The sequence below is a fragment of the Numida meleagris genome, chromosome 3, assembly GCF_002078875.1.
Source record: "Numida meleagris isolate 19003 breed g44 Domestic line chromosome 3, NumMel1.0, whole genome shotgun sequence".
NCBI classification, from domain to species: Eukaryota; Metazoa; Chordata; class Aves; order Galliformes; family Numididae; genus Numida; species Numida meleagris.
In genome coordinates this window covers 28,370,451-28,387,190 of record NC_034411.1, presented here as the reverse complement: position 1 = coordinate 28,387,190, position 16,740 = coordinate 28,370,451, and the positions used below count along the sequence as shown (strand labels likewise).

General features: G+C 40.4%; 1 long non-coding RNA gene across 4 annotated transcripts in view; it reads left to right on the top strand.

Moving 5' to 3' along the window:
- The window catches only part of LOC110395749, a 328,266-nt gene that overhangs the window by 290,179 nt on the left and 21,347 nt on the right, over nucleotides 1–16,740 (top strand). For 3 of the 4 annotated variants that reach the window (XR_002436610.1, XR_002436609.1, XR_002436608.1), the window contains 3 exons: nucleotides 1,511–1,648; nucleotides 1,822–1,998; nucleotides 9,151–9,311. This is a non-coding gene — a long non-coding RNA (uncharacterized LOC110395749). Of the gene's footprint in view, nucleotides 1–581; nucleotides 1,649–1,821; nucleotides 1,999–9,150; nucleotides 9,312–16,740 lie in introns of all 4 variants that reach the window. The other variant, XR_002436612.1, reaches the window with a different exon arrangement.

The window sequence follows — 16,740 nt, the reverse complement described above, 5'->3', positions numbered from 1 at the left end:
CATATCACGTGCCCTGTTCAGAGCTGTTCCAAGTCATCAGCTGCATCTGCATTCATATGTACAACATATGGCATTTAACTGCTACATTTGAGCTGTTGCAGCTAAGTTACTGGGATGAGTTCCTGAGATTGTTTCCACCTTGTGGCAAATGAGGGATATACAGGTTTCCAAACATCACTCGATACCGGATTCAGATAGGTCTTCTGTTAAATGAGTCCCTCTTACTCAGCAATTATCCTTTACACTTCCATTTGTGCTAGTGAATACATGAGCCTTGTTTGGTAGACTATGGCATAGATGAGCCAAGAAAATAAAGTATTGCTTAAATTAAGAATGCTCAAAGTAAACTAACCCATCAAATCTGTGGATGTTAAATCTTTTCATGATTCCATCTGAAACCATTCAGTGCCCCATGAGGTGAGGTGTGTGTTTGGATGTTTGTTTTCTGTAGTTCTTGTTCTCTTTTGTGCTTTTTTTTTTTTTTTAAGCAAACCAGAATAGGTAAACATTGATGTTTTGTCCTTCCTGTCTTTTTGGAAGATAGCTGTAATATTTGCATTTTTTTTTCTTCCTTTTTTTAGCTATTAGAGACCTTTTTTCAGCTGCCACAACTCTTCAAAAATAACATAGAGTGACCTTGCCAGCACTTGCTCCTTCAGGACTCTTATGTTCATTAGTAACAAAGCAATGAGAAGAATACCTGTCAGAGAATGTGACTGGATGCTGCAATTTACACATTTCTTTCTTACGCATTTGGATGTTGCATGTCTACTAGAGAGGTTGTGCAAACTGTTGATTGACACTTCAGTGCTTTCCCAGAATGTAAACTTCAGTAAAATGGATGTTAAAATAAAATAGATATTAATATTTGAGTGAAACCAATTGAAGTGTTGCATGGCGCACAAACCTCACCAAATTGATGTCAATTCACTTGAAATGGTGCTTTACCCACAATACTTGCTGTCTTGGTTTTAAGAGTTGCTGAGGTGTGCCCTGAAGGGAACTTCTAAGAGAAAGATTACTTGAGTCCCTTGGCCAGGAGCTGTACCAAGGATTAGTTAAAATGAAGGAGGAAGATCTTAACTACCTGGGTGAGAGTGTGAATATATTAAATACACTGATCATGTGTTCTCAACGTGTCAGATATTGTGATTACACAGTAACATTTATAACTTCTGGAACAAAGACTACATAAAAATTTAGAGCTTTTCCTTTACCATGCGAGATAATACATATGAAGTACAATGAATATTATCTATTTGTTTGGCTTCCTGATAGAACCCTTGCTTATGTGACAGTTTAGATAATCTGAAAATTCCCTTTAGGCAGAAACCAAGGATATTTTGTTTATCACTTTTCTGCAGAAAGGAACACTAGATCACTGATATAATTAGGTTTTTAATTAAATTTGATTGAATTCGTGTTTAAATTATTTCATAAAGAAATAAGTATGTTTTATGCTGTTTTCTACTATTGTCTTCTTTCGTTCATGTTTTAAACCCTTCATCAGAAACATTGACTGTTCAGCAGCTGACAAGACTAAAGAACCTAAACATTGCTCTGGAAATAAATTATAAACTGAGATGGATTCATTCCTGGCAATATTCAGCAAATCAGTTCTACCTGTTTTCTCTACCTGAAAAATAAGGTAAAACAGAATTTAACTATGTCACAAGGGAAAATTAAGCACACATTAATCTTTCAAGACCGTTCTGAAATTTCTCAGTTAAAACACTTCAACCTGCAAAGTTTACGTTATTATTATTTATTGTGAATGCATTCTTCAGTTTTAAACAACTTGTTCCTGTGTGTCTCTTCCAGTTTTGGTTGCCTCTAAGCACGTGGGAGCAAGTGAGTGTTCTATCAGTGGTGCTGGTTCCACAACTGTGATGTAAATAAATCCCAGGTGTTGTGATGTTATATATTTGACCACACAGCTGCTAACACTTTCTAGTGATTTGCATCTTTGTATTTGTAGGAGCTTCCTATCTATAAGAGGTAAGGACATTTTATGTTCATTTCAGATATAACATTTTACAGAGGAAATGTACATGCCGTTCCTTTTCATAACAATGTTTTGCTTGCTTTCTTATTTTTCATAAATTTATTTTATCTTACTCCATAAGAGTTACTGAGGCTATGAAAAGAAAAAGACAGTTTTCTGTTTATAGCAAATGCAGCATTAATATGTATCCTTCTCTACTGCATTTTCTTTCTGATCTTCCAGCATGCAGAACAATCTTCCTGCTAATTCATTTAAGGCTGTTCTTGCAAGCCTGTCTGAACACCGGGTAGAACAGGAAAACGTGCAAGCATAAAAATGATGAAGCATTTCCTACACTATGATTTGGAATGATAAAGCGGGCAATTCCAGAGTTGCAGAAGGATTACTTGCATTTACAGCAATGTTATGGTGGCTGAGCAAGGGGCTCTTGAGTGAGGGCCAGCTCATGTGAACCCTTCTCACTGGACTGAATAAATTGGATTAGAAATATTCCTTCTTCCTTCAGTTCTTGAGGTCATCTGATGCATTATTATGTCCTAATTCCTAATATCTTCTAGATAAAGTGACTATTTCCATGTCTGAGCTTTTCTGATCTTCAGTGTTTTGCCTTGTAGGATTGGTGAACCAACAAATTCTGCTTAATTTGGAATCACTGTCCCCATATACAGCAAACACTTCTCATTCACTTTCTCTCTCAATGGTTTCTCAGCAGGCTTATTTTCCCTCTTGCTCCAGGCTGTGATGATTGATTCATAAAGCCCAGAGCTGTGCTTTGCAAGGTCAGCATCAGCAATGTTGCTACTGTGTGCATAGTTTATAATCCTAACAAACATTTAAAACTTTCAGTACAGAGGGATGCAGTGTTTGGTAATTGGAAATCTCCAGAGCTCTTTGGTTGTTGTTTGTTTGTTTGTAATGTATTGTTAAAAAACAAGCACTCTTTCTATGAGCTGAGAGGCAGGTCTTATTTAATTACACCTTCACAGTGGATTACAGTCAGTTTAGCTGAGTCATTACTGATGTTGAGTGTTTTTGGTAGGAGTAGAAACACCATTGTATCTTCTCCTTACTCTCTAAGTCCAGCAAAAAGAATTTGGGAAAATATGTTTGAAGAGCTGGAATGTTTGTGAAGTAACATGGAAGAAAAGCTGTTCTGGAAATGCATGATCTTGGGTCTCAGCTGAGGGATTGTTTTCAGCTCTCTGTGAACAGGGTTTAAGTGGCAAAGAGTACAAAATGCAAAACTCAGACATCAGAGGACTTGCTTAAGCCACTGAATTTGTTTTCCCCCTCTGAGCAAAGAGGAATTTTGCATTCTGTGAAGTGCCTGAGAGCTTAATTATTCATTGAGGTTAAAATAATTTAATTCATAGAATCATAGAATCATAGAATTAGCTAGGCTGGAAAAGACCTCCAAGATCATCCAGTCCAACCATCCACCTACCACCAATAACCCCACTAAACCATGTCCCTCAACACAACATCTAAACGTTTCTTGAACACCTCCAGGGACGGTGACTCCACCACCTCCCTGAGCAGCCCATTCCAGCACCTGACCACTCTTTCAGCAAAGTAGTATTTCCTAAAGTCCAGCCTGAATCTCCCCTGGCGCAACTTGAGGCCATTCCCCCTTGTCCTTTCAGTAGTTACAAGAGAGAAGAAGCTGACCCCCTGCCCATTACAACCTCCCTTCAAGTAGTTATAGAGAGCGATGAGGTCCCCCCTGAGCCTCCTCTTCTCCAGACTGAACAACCCCAGTTCCCTCAGCTGCTCCTCATAAGGCCTGTGCTCCAGACCCCCCACCAGTTTTGTTGCCCTCCTCTGAACATGCTGCACGGCCTCAATGTCTTTCTTGCAGTGAGGGGCCCAAAACTGGACACAGTACTTGACGTGCGGCCTCACCAATTCAGTTGTGAACTCCTGACTTATTAACAAATGGCCAACTCTTTCTCTAGTGGTATTATGAGGAAAAAGTCTGAATTGCTCAGGAGAAGAATAGCACACCTTTGCCACTTAGCTTGTGAGGGAAGATAGTAGATCTGGTGACCTGAGCTCTGTACGGGGTGAAAAAGCCTATCCCTATGAAGAAAAGGACTGAGTAAAGCAGAATATCCCTCAAGGTGAGAAGACAACCTGCTCAAATTTCCCATGGGAATTAGAGAAACTCTGTCTCAGTGACACGTTTAGGTAGGCTTTTCTGTATTTTGTATTCTAGTTTGTTTGCCTTGGACATATTGAAAAAGAGAAGATAAGAGAGCTTCAAAGTAGAGGCAATTTGACAAGATGGATGGTGAGAGAACATTAACAGAAGAAAAGGAATAACATAGCAAAAAAGCAGGATGTATATATGGAAAGAGAGAAGTTCGTATTTGAAGGTCTTATGCAGGTGGTTGAGGTGAAGTTAAGAAGGGAAAAACAGGTAAATGGGAAAGAAAAAAGTTTACACAGAATAAACTTCAAAGAAATGGTTCAATGTTGTCACATTGTAACAAGATTCTCTTCAGAAATGCTGTTCCATTAGAGCTGATTTCAGCTCAGTGATTTAAGTGTGGAAATGAAAATGACAAATATTTTTTTCCAGTTTTCATTTTGTTTTAAACAAATAGAAAGAGTTGTAAAATACACTTGAAATTAATTCTGGGGGAAAGAAAATGTGACACTTTTGTCAATTTAATTTAATTGAAAATACAAACATTTGTTGTTTGGAAACTTTGGAAGCCAAATAGCGGCATTTTCAGAGTTGTAAACTGTATTTGGTGGGGGTTTTCTTTTTTTTTTTTCTATATTCTGGAATAGAGAAATATCTAGCCAAAACACATTTTATTCTTGCACAGTGCCTTAGTTGCTGTAATCACTGTGAAGCTCTTCTGTTTGCTCCTTTGCTGCCTGACTTTGCTCACAGCTCACTGCAGCTGTTCACCCAGCCTCTTGTGGCAGGGCTTTCTAGAGCTGTCAGGGCAATATTTTTTCCTCGTTGTTTCCTGCTGTTAGTTTCTCATGGTTTTCTTCACTGCCTTGCACCTGCAAGCCTGTATAACGATCATATGGATGGTTCTCATGGGATGCATTTGCCATGGACATTGGGAATCACCCTTCTTACCCCTTTGCTATGCCTCATCTTATGTCTTTTAGTTTATATTAGGGGAACTCAAAACTTAGAGCACAGCAGAGGTCGTCTAGATACCTGTTCTAATGGAACACAGTCACAAAACATGAGCACCAGTCCCCATGCAATGCTTATGCCCATCTAAACATGATCCTGTTGGCACAAAATGCATCATGAATGGGAACAACCCACAGGATCTTGAGCAAGTCTTGATGGAAAGTATAGAGTGCTGGGAGACAAGAATGGCAGTGGTTTGTCACCATCACTGTCACAATCTGCTATGCTAGAGAGACCACAGAGGGGAATGCTCTCCAGGTGATGACTCCCAGCTATCCACAGAGAGAGCTTTGTCTTGTCTTGCTTTTTCTCTCTTTCTTCCTTTTCCTTTTATTTTTAATGCTTTTTGGAACTTTGAAGTTGATGCATTCCTTCACCTCCTGAACCCACTAATTAATCTTTATTTATTAATAATCCTATCTCAATATCCTGTATGCAACACTTATTTGAGCGACTGTACTAGTCAGTAAATGCTGACTTACAGTAAATGTGATTTATTGCAAGGCACATTTACTTTGAGTAAGACAAACACATCTCTGTCAAACTCTTCCTGACTTTTCTTCCTGCAGGATATAATGGGAAGCCAACAATTTATGTCTCTTTATGTGGATTGTGTCATGCATTCCTGTTGTTTTCCCCCTACGCAGAGTGAATTTCAGCTTGAGAGCAAACCTGCACAGTCGAAGTTTCAAGTGCCAATAGGTAGCTTGCCAGAAAAAATCAAAGCTGACTTGGAGAGCAGAAAAAGCAAGCTGTTTCTTACCTTCTACCCATAACTGCCTGCTTCTTTCCATATGTTTCTGCATTACTTTCAGGTTTAAACATTCTTTGTATAAAGTAGTCCACTGTCAAAGGTAATTTGACAGTGTTAATATATTCTCTGAATATTATGGACTAATATATAACCAGCAAAATGTGTTGGAAAGAGTACAGTCATTGTTGGTGAGACAGATTTTGGATTCTGCCAGAAAGCATTTCACCATTCTTGTTGCAGGTGACCTCCCATTGAGATTATGTGTCCTGTTTATGGGAGACTGCATCATCTTTAATTCTATGAGTAACACTCTGATATGCTGTTGGTAGAGTGGGAAGGATTGATCGGCTGCTTGAAGTGCATCTATCACTCTGCACAATGACTACAGAGGTAGCCTAAATGACTGATATACATTAGACACTTAAGTTTTAGATGGCTAAAAGTAGGTAAGATGAATCCCAGTCAAAGTGCTCTGTTACTCTATATCTTATACTTTCCTAAACATTGCTCCTTCTCTGTCTTCATCTAAAAAGCATTTAGAAGCATTGTGTCCTGTCAAAGCATTTTCTTCTGCTCTTCCTGAAAGCAGTTGGAATTCTTCATTGCTTTTCTAAGTGCAGAATCAAGTCTAATGCCTCTTGTTGTTTGGTGCAAATGCATGCATTAAATAGGAAAGACAGATGCTGCTATTTCAGAGGCAGAGCATATTAAAGGACTCTCAGCCTGTGGATCTCCCTGTGCTTCTCTTGGCTGCTAGCTTCCCTCCCCACCTTGGCTGTGCAGGAGATCACACAGCGTAATTATGCAGGTTTGTTTATTTCCACTTCTTAACCTAACCGAGAATTGATCACTCTTACAAACTAAGTTACCACCCAGGGCATGGAAGTGAAGCTGCATTTTTCTCCTGATTGGGTACACCTCATTAGGTCCGCAACAGCCTTTGGCTGGATTCCCTGCCAGGGGTAATTGGTAGTGACAACAGTATCATTTTGCCACCTACCAGTCAGCACTCAGAGGAACAGCCAGATCAGAGAAACAAGCAGGAGGAGGTGAATCAAAAGATTACAAAGATATCACGAGATTAGTAATTAAGTGAGACCTCCAGAAAGGACTGTCTTAATTTTATTAAGAGGTGTTGAGAACAATCATCTGTCTTAAGTAACAGATGACTGAGCGTGTCATTATGAAGTACCAGTTAATGGAATTAGCAGCAGACCACGGAAACTTTCAATCTTGGTCACAAATAGAGCTCAAAAAGACAAGACACTCTTCCTTTTATTTTCCTCCTGTCTATTAGCCAGAAGGTCTTGCATGTGTGGTGTGGTTTTTTTTGTTGTTTGTTTGGTTTTTTAACACTGTAAATAAACTCCAGGACTGGAGTTGCTTGCTGGTGACTTCAGCTAGGCCTGTGAGACCTTGATGGGTAGAATTTATTGTGAAACTGAAGGAGGGGGCTTTATTTAGCTTATAATGACAGAGCCACTGTGAAACTGCTGTTAAAATTGTCAGAGATGATATAGCAAGGCTAGACAGACATTGCTCTGATCCAGTCTGAAGTCTGCTTTATTCTGTAAGCAGTATCATTTGACCTTATTTGTCGTACTTACAGATGATCTTGATGCCACGTACGCAATTAAAATATCATGGGCAAATCATTCATTCCTTTTTAAAAGAAATATGAGAAATACTTTCAAAAACTTAACTCCTTGATTTACAAGTAGAGATCCCAAATGTAAACAGAATCAGAAATATTTTGATGATCATTTCCAGGATTATTCTTAGAATTTGACTGTAATATGACAACAGAATTGTCTCCAAGTTCTGTAAAGTAATGCAGTTAACTTACTTGTATTGCAGTAATGTGCAAGAAAACCTGTGTAGTACCACCGCTGAAGCCCATGCAGAAATTAAACAAGACAATGTCTGTCACAAGGATCATAAAATCTGAATATCATACTTATAGTATTTGCTTGCACAGCTTTGCAGTGGTGTAATCATGTTATATACAGAGAAGCTTGATGTATGGATCAGCCAAAACACATTAAATATATTGTTTCTATTAATCTTTGCAGCATAAACAAACTAAATAGCACAGCACATTGTCTTCCAAAAGATGGTATGTAGCTGATAAAAGGATATGTAAAATTAGAGCTTTTGAAAAAAAAAAAGCCTTTTTTTTAATGTCAATGATGTTGAAATTGGAAAAAAAAAAAGATTGATTAGCTATACAGATGTCTTTATTAATAACGGGTAAGAGGGAATTTCTTGTTCTATGAAAAGTAGATACTGAAAAAAATACTATTCTTTTCCAACTGAGATGCAAATTAAAGCTGTTCTTTAATTTACGTTTAGTTTTTGAATGGTATTCCATTTCATAACAAAAAAAAGAAACAAATAGGGATGTGTACTTTTTATTTCTGAAAAGAAGCTGAAATGCTCTGTTTTGACAGTTCTGCAATATTTTCCTAAAAAATTGTGTAAAAAAAGCTCAGACAGAATGTCCTGCTCGTGTAAATTATTTTTTATTTTTTATTGATCAGTATTTTCTGAAAAGAAATGTTAAAAAAATCCTTCTTGTTCTAGTCAATATAATATCTACAAGAATACACCTGGAATAATTCCACTGTCTGTAGTTGTTTGTAATTTTCACTCTTGTAAAAGAAGCCGATATCATGTTGCTTGAAATTTCCTTGAAGTTGTGCCTATCATTTAACCTTGCTGATATAACGCTGATATATCTTCACTGATAAACATTTCTTTTTGTCCCGAATGTGAAAAGGCATTTTTTCTTTGTGTGAAACTTTCTACATCTTTAGTCTCTTCTTTCTCCCTAGCTTTTCCATTCTCCTTTATTTTATTTCCATTTGTTCCAACCTTACCCCATTCTCTTCCATGGCACTGGGGTCACATTTTCCCCTCCTTTGCTCCTAAATGTTAGAAAAGGAGAATTTTCATTTTTAAATAATTGAACTGTGGGTGGTGTTGTGCCCCTTCCACCCTCCCGTCCCCCTGCCAGAGGACAGCCTGTCACATGATGTCATGATATGGAATACTGATAAAACCTAGACAGGTGGAAATACCATGGAAAAGCTTTTTGTGTTGTGTGTATTATTTGAGGAAGTAGGTATAGGGCTTGACTTCACTTGAAAATGTATTTTTATTAAGTATATGAGTTCAACGTGTCTGTGTAAAATATATGTTGCTTGATCTTTCCCTTATGCATTCCAGTGTGTTTCATTCACTGAACTGGGAATCCTTAAGGCAGAACCAGGTGCTTTGAAAAGGAGCAAAAGTGAAGACTACCTCCACCAAAGGGACATTTTGTAGGTGAAGAAATCGTAAGTGAGCACACCTACTGCCACCAGCTGCCCTCTCAGACTTCACTGATGGTGAGTAAGCATCACTGGGGTCAGGACAGCATGTCAGAGGGCAGTATGTGGGCAGAAATATGGCAAAATAAGGATGAGCTGGACAAAAAGTACAGGGTCCTGAAACTGCCTTAATAATAGGATGGTTCTACAGCTTTTGTTTTTTGTTACATTCTTGCAAGACAAGCACCTAGAGAAGAAGGAAATTGGTATTTGTGTTCTGTAGAGTCTTGGTGGGACTGTCTTCCGATTTGCCTGTTCCCCTTATGTACCTTTTCTCTCCACAAAGTGATTATGAATCCAGTGCTATTTGTACAAATTGTGTTTTGCCTGCCTGTGGCTTTCTTTGCCTGCAGAGAATCTCACATGGAGCCTTTGCTGTCTGCCCTGTCTCGTTTTGTTCTGCATTGAGGCAGAATATTGAGTTTCGATCTTTGTATCGAAACAAAGACCTGCCAGAGTGCCATCTCCCACTTACAAGGTTCTGTTCTTTTACCTGGCTTTAGAAGCTCTTGTTAACTACCTTCCGTGGCATGTGAGAAAGGCAGCCCTTGCCTCTAAGCCTTATTTCACATGGGATAAACCTGTGTTGCACAAACAGAGAGAAGGGATTTGCCCATGCTGTGCCTTTAATCCCATCTAATTCAGAGCAGATGGCTCTGAGAGCTGTGCAGGAGGGAACCTGCAGTGTAAGCCTGTTCATCCCCACACTGGGGTCTGTGCATTTTCAGTGGGGTAATCTCAGCCACCCACACAGGTCTTCAGTGTCCCCCTCTTGCAGGAGGCCAGAGTGTCTTTCAGCCGGCCTGCCTCATCTCATTATTTGTAATCTTCTGCAAGAGGTTGGTTAACCTTAAACCTTCCTCTGTGCCATAAAATCCTGTGACCTCATTGTGGAGGAGGAATGCGATCCGGTTAGCGGTTTAGCAAGCAGTGAGTCCTCACCAAGGTGAGGAGCTGCAGGTGCAACCTGTGACACTCTGCAGATAGGTGATGAATTGACAGCAAGGAGTGATGGGTCGGTTTACTGCTCACCTCTTTCAGAATTGGGTTAAATGTACCTTTGGAAAATATGCAGTGATGGGCTTCTCTAGCAGCCCTGAGAAGGACTGATTGCCCTAGTGGGCCTATTGCGACCTGTGATTTCAGTGTCCTGTAGCTGGCTCTCAGCTCTGCGAGATGCTGTAAAAGACAAATAGGCTGTAGCTAGCTGGGCTTTATTGTGAAGGAAGGAAGGATGTGGTTTCCTTACGATACGGTTGATAAGGATGAACAGTCTCAAGTTTTCAAAAATCATGAGCTCTACTTTCTCCAATCCAGTTACAAGATGTTATGATGCTAAGATGATAAACTCAGCATTTGAATTACCTTCAGATTTTCAAATTTAGTCAAGAGGTTTTTTGCCTCAGCCAGGAGGGGTAAGAGCTTATTTATAATGGAAGCTGACAATCTGTTAAATTTATTACAATTAAATTGTAATAAAATAAGTATAGGCACTGTATAAAAGACACCAAATATAGCAAACTCATGATAAGAATTACTGACACTGAATCCATTTCTTGCCCTGAAGCTTGGTGAGTGACACCCCTTAGAATTTTTAAGCCTGCAAGAGGAGCTGAAGATACTATCATTATTTACCCAAATGAAATGGATAATACTTTTACTGAAACTTTTTTAGCTAGACATCAGCCCTAATAATTTAGTGAACTCACCTTGGGTATTTATACAATTCCCATCGATCTGGTATCCGAATAGTCTGTAAAATTAAAGAGTTGCAAAGTGGCTGCCCATTGGCATCAATTAAAGTAGCCTCTCCTTTTCATTAAGAGCAGACTATTCTGTTTTACATATGATTTTACACTTCTTAGTCTGTCACTCATGGTTTGTCATCATTGGAAGATTAAGGAATGACAACCTTCAAAGAGATAACATTTGAACCTGAAATCAGGCTAGCTTGTGATTTTGGTCATGAATTGTTCAGAGTAAGATCAGCTATTCTACGAAATGTAAGCAAGTAAGTGGGTTTATGATTTCTCTCTTGGAGGGGAAAAAAAAACAACAAAAAAAAAACCAACTTTTGCTCCAACAGAATAGGAATGTCAGCAGTACAGTAGAGGTACAGTGGAGGTTGTTTAGGTCTTCTATATCCACAGCATTGAGGACATGAAAAATGAATCCAGGAGACACATGAACAGTGAGGAATTTAAAGTGTTAAAGAGATACTTACTGCATGGATCATCTTCTGGATTTAGAGATTTGAAAAGTGGACTCAGTAGTCTGGGTACTTTTGTAAATCTTACTTATTTGTCTTCAGTTAGGTGGCATGGATACCTTTGTAAACACCCCATCTGTCCTAACAAGGCTATGACCATAATGTAAAGTAAAAAAACAATGAAAATAACATATGATTAGAGAGGCTGTCTTGTTAGAATGGGCTTCTTGATTCACGAACCAGATCTAGGTTTTCAGGAAAATCTAAATATACTGGATTCAATACTATGTAACCACAAGTAATTAATCTGAAGGACTGGGGATAGTTTTCCAGGTAATCAGTGTTTTGTGATATTCTGGGCAAAAAGTTCTTGATATTTCTGCATGAATAGAAGCTGTAAATTTTTATCCTCTGCCACTAGCATATTGCAGTTCTGGCCATGAAACTTCTTTATCTTTCCTCAACTAACTAACTAACTAGATTAACTAATCCTGTGATGTTATGGACTGAAGCGGGGAAATAATCTTCTGTCCCTTCTGCCAGGTTCCCTTCTGTGTGGGACACTCAAATATCAGTGCATTCAACTGGTGTCTTAGAAATGGCAAAGGAAGTCTGAGCCTAAATGGTTTACAAGAAAAAAATTAAAATTACCCAAGACTCAGCAAATACACATTGCTCCTCTCTGCCAGACAACCCCCAGAGCTCCCCTGTGAAGTAATCTGCAAGTGATTGTGCTGGACAAACCTATTTTGTTTCTCTTGATATAGAGATGAGAATTGGGATACAGTTCTTTGTACATTTTAATACATAAATCCCTCCTGCTTCAGAGGCATCCACTTGAGAGTGGTCATATATACATAAAAGTATATGTCTTTTTAAAAGACTACATTTTCCAGAAAGCAATCATAATTAAAAGCAGAATAACCTGTTAAAAGGTGAATCTGAGGTGGATAAACTTGGCAATTAAAGACTCAAATTCCCATGCACCAATTGAGGCTGAACTTTAAGAGACCCAGCTCTGAGCATATGTACTCATTGCTCTTGACTTTAATTTCACTCTTCCGCTGCACAGTATGGAAGAGAAAAAAGCAATAAGAAATCCGTGTGAACTAAACTTGATAAAACCAGATCCTTAACTGATGCCTCTGTAAATCACTCTCGAAGCTGAAAAGTACATAACGTGGATAGATTCTTCATGGCTTCCTAGGAGGAGAGTTATTATCCAGCATTTGTCCCTAGCTGTCCGTTCAGCCTCTGGTGAAGGAAAGGCTGTAAAAATTCTCTCCTTTTTAACTGGAAACAGCAGAATTCCCTCCTCTCTCCCTAGTCAATAGGCTTTCTTTTCTGCCCTGTCTTGCTGTATTCACATTTTCCTGTCTCATACTGGTCTTACAGAACTAAGATACTGATCCTTGAAACCTCTTAGGTACCCAGTAGCTACTCGCAAGAAAAATGGAAATATTCGTAAAGGACTTCTAGGAGCAGTGCCTGAAGTTGTTGTCTTTTTTTTTAAAGGAAGCGTACATTTGGGAGGGATGAAAGGTATAGGCAAGATGAGGTGATGAATAACAGCAGTTAGTGTAGAGCATCTGTGTTCATTTCTCCCGTCTGACACTGCCCCCCTCAGTGACCTTGGCCATTTTTTGTTTCTTTAGTGCAGAAGAATGAGAATGCTATGAAAACAGTTTATTAGACTGGCACTAGAGGTGGACATAATTACTACAAACATATGTAAACATGCAAATGTATGCATAGTTTTATTTATCATAGTTTGTTTTATTCCAGACATGTTCAAATTGCCTGTATATTTTCATAAACATAAAGAAAGACAAAGGTGTCTGGTCACTGAGCATTCAGTGCCAGGCAGAGAATATTTACTTCTATATAAATAGCTACCAGTAAATTGAAACAGTTTGTACGTCTGCGTGTAAACAAAGAGAAGGAGAAAAGAAGAGAGTTCAATGGAGGTGATGATATACTTCATTTCCATAATTTCTTACTGTAAAGTATAGGAAATACCTGTGGAAATCCATTGGAGTCTCTCCGTTGCTAGCAGTGTTCTGAGAACTGTGTTTAAATTTGATCTTCTGACAACGCTGGCACCACAGAGTAGTCAGACATGGATGGAGACAGTTCTCCTTTGCTTTTGCTTCAGTTCCTGAAATCTATACACCCTGTAGCACAATAGTTGTTTGTGTACGTGTCATATATGGAGACTACTGAAGAAATGTATTTTCATGGAAGTTTAAAAAAATTGTGTTTTTTGCATTCAGCTGCACAGCACAAGCCTCTTTTTTGCCTGCATCCTCTCCTCTGCGCATGGAGAAGTTTCCACCCAGTCTTTCTCTGGGGTTTCTTGCTAAGCTCAGCACGGTCCAGCCCTCAATGCTTGGGACCCTGCTATCATAGTTGCGGGGACCCTCAAGAAACCAGGAAAACTGTAAAAAAAAAAAAAAACAAAAAAAAAAAACAATAGATTATCTCCCAGAAGTCCGAGTAGTCTCTTACTTGTGCATTCTGGAGCCATTCTAAAAAGTCAGTGCAGTTTGAATTCATAAAAAGGCTTCCATAGTCAGTCCAGTGATTTTTAAGCACTGGGACCAGAAGTTGAGTCTCATGTAGCATAAGAGACAGGAAGGAGTTGTAGAAGAGAGACCGCATCAACGAACATCTGGTGATTTGTTTTTCTGTCCTCTCTTAAGCAAATGAATTTTTTTTAGGTTACTGTAATACTATAATGTGAGGGAAAGTACAGCAATAATAGCAGGGTGGCAAAGTCTTTGGCTGCAGCAAATGAGGACAAGCTCAAATGCAGCAGCAGACGCAGAAATGAAGGAAAAAAAAGCTGCTTACCTTTGGAGGGCCTCCAGTCAGCAGGGATCTCCAGCGAGATCCCCTTATCTCCACTGCCAACCCTTAAATGCAGCCTGGGAAGGGGTGGATCCTGGCTCCACTCCTTCTGGTCACTCAGGGGCATTGCTTGCACCTGAGCTCCCCTGGGTTGGCCCTGCCTTCCCACCAGGTGCTCAATCACTGGTTCAGGCCATGACTTAGCAATTCCACTGCACTCCACCCCTTCATGGCATGAACCAATGATTGAGCAGGTTGAAGGTAAGCCCTTTCCATTATGGTGATCCAGTGTACCGCAACACTCTGTATAATTTGTCCATCACAGTGTGGATTGACAAAATATAAGAGGATTGATGATTGATTTTTGGTTGAAGTTCATGTTCTTTTGTGGGCCAGCACTCGATGATTCTTCTGAAGGCACATAGTTGCTTGGACCAGGGAAGGTTCAGCTCACATTCCATCAGTCCCATATAGTCCACCCCCAGGTGTCACCCTGATCTTATAGTGACAGTGGAGCATCTTGATGTCATGTTGCTCCTCCTCATGATCCTGTGGACTCAGAGAAACTCATGGGGAGTAGCACAGATGTTTCAGAGGTACCAGAAGGGGTAGGTCCACCCTCCACAGCAAGATACAGGCCGTGTTCTTGTCCTGGGTGAGCACCACAGCTTGCACTGGGGCACATCCCAGCTGTCTGTACCATACCCCTTGGCCAGATATCTGAGGCTGCATAACTATATTGGGTACCAAAGGGGGTCCTGACTTGCCACAGGGAAGTGATTAAGGTCCCCTTAGCAATGAAAACCGGAGTGCTGACCATGATGTCTGCAGGCTATGTACCTGTTACCGGGGAGACTACCAATCCCCCAGCCTCCAATAATCTCCCCCAAGGTACAGGTAGGCCACACCACTTTGGTCCTACTTGCACCTTCCAAGGCCATTCTATTTTATAGGTGCCAAGTTCCAGGTTTCAGGGGCAGGGAGTAGAAGCTTATTTTCATGGCCCATTTGGGGCCTTACCCGATTATCATTGCCCATAATTTGGAACCTAAGCAGGGATGCCCATTTTGTCTGTAGCATCTTCAGGGCACTGGGTCTACCATCTCTAGGCCTTTCATTCAGGTCCCACAGGGTTCCGTAGAGTCTCTTTGTCTACCTCAGTCCGCAGACTGAGAGTCTGTCTTCAGGGCCTCCTTAAGAATACCATTATAGCATTCAACAAGGCCTGCCCCCATTGGATTATATGACAGGTAAAATCTCCACTCAACATTGTTATCTTCTGCCCAGCATTGTACCATCGCACCAGTGAAATGAGTCCCTTGATCTCTCTCAATAACTTGAGGTGTCCCATTGGCAGCCATCAACTTGGTGAACGCCTTGATAGTATATGCCTGGTTCACTCTTGGCACTGGATAGGCCTGCATTAGCCCAACTTGCTGTGTTGATGCAGGTCAGGGCATATCTTACCCCTTCAGACTGAGGGAGGGCCCCAATGTAATCAGCTTGCCATTGCCGAAGAGGATTGTGTCCTCTGGCAAGATGGGCTGTTGTTTTGGGCAATGGTCATGGTCTCATCTTGGAGCAAGCATCAGTCTCAGCATGCCTGGACAATATCAGACAGTTGTATGGGCAGCCCCCATGCTTTATTAGCTGCACACATTGTCTTTTGTCCAGCATGCCACAACTTCTGATGTAAACAGCAGGCGATGTTCTCGGATGGCGAATCCTCAATCCACTGAACTCAAGCCAGCATGTCAGCTTCACTGTTTCCTGGTGTCTGTAGTGGTTGGTGGCCAGAAACATGGTAGACATGTGCAGTCCTGTGTTTCACCACATTCCGTATGCCTAACCACATATCTCTGCCCCAGATTGGTCGGGCATGAATAGTCCATTCCTGGGTGGCCCACTATCTGTGCAGATATTTAGTATACTGTCACCGGGTTCCTTGGTTATAACCATCCATACAGCTCACAGTTCTGCCCATTGGGTACTCTGACCATCCTCCTCTTCAAACCAGATTGTTTCATTGGAGGGATGGTATGCCACTTGCTCTCCACTTGCTCAGGTTGCCCTTGCTGGACCCATCTGAATACCAGACATCTTCAAGAATGGGATATTTCCCTTCCTGAATAGGACTCTTCTCCAGTGGAGCAACCACTGTCTCTTCTGGCGCATCACTGTGATACATTGTCAGGCCTAGGATCTTCTGGAGTTCTTCTTTCAATAGTAATGAAGACAGACTACTCCTCCGGCTCAGATAGGCAACCCATCGTGTCACTGTCTGTGCTTGGGCCACCCCAGTCATAGGAGGGTGGGTCAGATCTTCCACCCACCCCTGAATTGGCAAGGTAGTCATAACTATGACTTCAGAAGTTTGGGTTATTGGCT